Source organism: Aplysia californica, unplaced genomic scaffold (genome assembly GCF_000002075.1).
Source record: "Aplysia californica isolate F4 #8 unplaced genomic scaffold, AplCal3.0 scaffold02420, whole genome shotgun sequence".
In the NCBI taxonomy this organism is placed as follows: Eukaryota; Metazoa; Mollusca; class Gastropoda; order Aplysiida; family Aplysiidae; genus Aplysia; species Aplysia californica.
The window spans coordinates 7,550-9,158 of NW_004799690.1; the positions used below are offsets into that span (position 1 = coordinate 7,550).

A 1,609-nucleotide genomic window follows, 5' to 3' on the forward strand; every position below is an offset into this window, starting at 1 on the left:
GGGGGGGAGGGATGGTGGGGGAGGAGAGAGAGGGGGTTGGGGAGAGCCCTAACAATGAAGCGTTTGGATAATTGTGTTCAAAACAAAAACGCCCAAAATTTCTTTGTCCCAACATTGGGTAACTTTCCCTGTTCTCACACTCGATAGAGAGGCGCTACAAGGGATGTATTGTATCGGATTTTTTAACTCACAAAAATAGAAATTTTATATCGTACGGACGATGATAATTTAGGAGGAATGGCGATTTTTACATTTAGTTCGATCTTGTTTTTGGTCGTTATTTGAATCACAAGAAATTGGAAAATGTGGATAAGAGATATAGAAATATCAAAACGAGAATGTGCATGTACGCGCACAGTCAGAAACCAAGAGGTTGACCCAAGACACGGGTGTTGATATAAAATTTAAATAAAAGATGTACCCACGTGGGTGATGTCAAAATTGCTTGAGGAGACACACTATCAATGTGCACAAAGTCAGAAACCACGAGGTTTTTTAGCCCCAGTGGAAGGCGGGAAAACGTGGCCTTGAGGCTGGATGAGAGAGAAAGGGTGGTGATGGGGGAGGAGAGAGAGAGAGAGAGCCCTAACAATGAAGTGTTTGGATAATTTTGTTCAAAACAAAAACGTCAAAAGTTTCTTTGTCCCAACATTGGGTAACTTTCCCTGATTTCACACTCCATAGAGAGGCGCTACATGGGATGTATTATATCTGATTTTTTAACTCACAAACAGAAATTCTGAATGCACGGACGATGATAATTTAGGAGGAATAGCGATTATTACATTTAGTTTGATCTTCGTTTTTGGTCGTTATCTGCGTCACAAGAAATTGGAAAATGTGGATAAGAGCTTTAGAAATGCCAAAACGAGAATGTGCATGTACGCGCACAGTCAGAAACCAAGAGGTTGACCCAAAACACGGGTGTTGATATAAAATTTAATAGATGTACCCATGTGGGTGATGTCATAATCGTTTGAGGGGATACGAGTGTATACACGGAGCCGGCAACATCGATGATAAATTATGTTTTAGATTTCGAGACTGAGGTAACAATCTCTCATTAGAATAAAAAGTTGTGTAAACATCCTGCCCATCCATGTCTTTTCCGACAACTACAATTTCGTTTTAATATAATCATACAAATTGTTTATGTTTACAACACTCATGACATAAAAAGATGACATGCATTATAATGAATGATAATTTACAACAGTCAGACATAAATAAGAACCAATTGTTTCACTCACCCAACAACACAAGGTGCGAAGACGTTCAAGAAACAGATGATTGTAAATCAAATTTGTAAGATGTCGTCGATGTTGTCTGCTTGAGGTGTGCGGGTCAGAATGAACAGAGATGAATGCACTACAGTCTACCAGACCAGGTGGTCACTGGTCCGTCCACTTCGTTTTTAAACCCCGTCTCCCTTGACCAGTAGGCCTAAGTCACCCGCGTTCGCCCGGGGGTAAGAAGCCACGAGGTTGACCAAAACAAAGGTGTTGGTTTAAAATGTAAATGTACCCATGTGGGTGACGTCATAGTCTTCTTAACCTGAGGGGACACACTACTGTCGGCATGTACAAAGTTAGATACTGAGAGAGAGAGG

General features: G+C 40.9%; 1 long non-coding RNA gene across 1 annotated transcript in view; it reads right to left on the reverse strand.

Annotated features, from left to right (window-relative positions):
• The window catches only part of LOC106014105, a 6,516-nt gene extending 5,166 nt beyond the window's left edge, over positions 1-1,350 (reverse strand). Inside the window, exon 1 of the long non-coding RNA XR_001185522.2 lies at positions 1,251-1,350. This is a non-coding gene — a long non-coding RNA (uncharacterized LOC106014105). The remainder of the gene's footprint in view (positions 1-1,250) is intronic.
• Between the last annotated feature and the right edge of the window lie 259 nt (positions 1,351-1,609).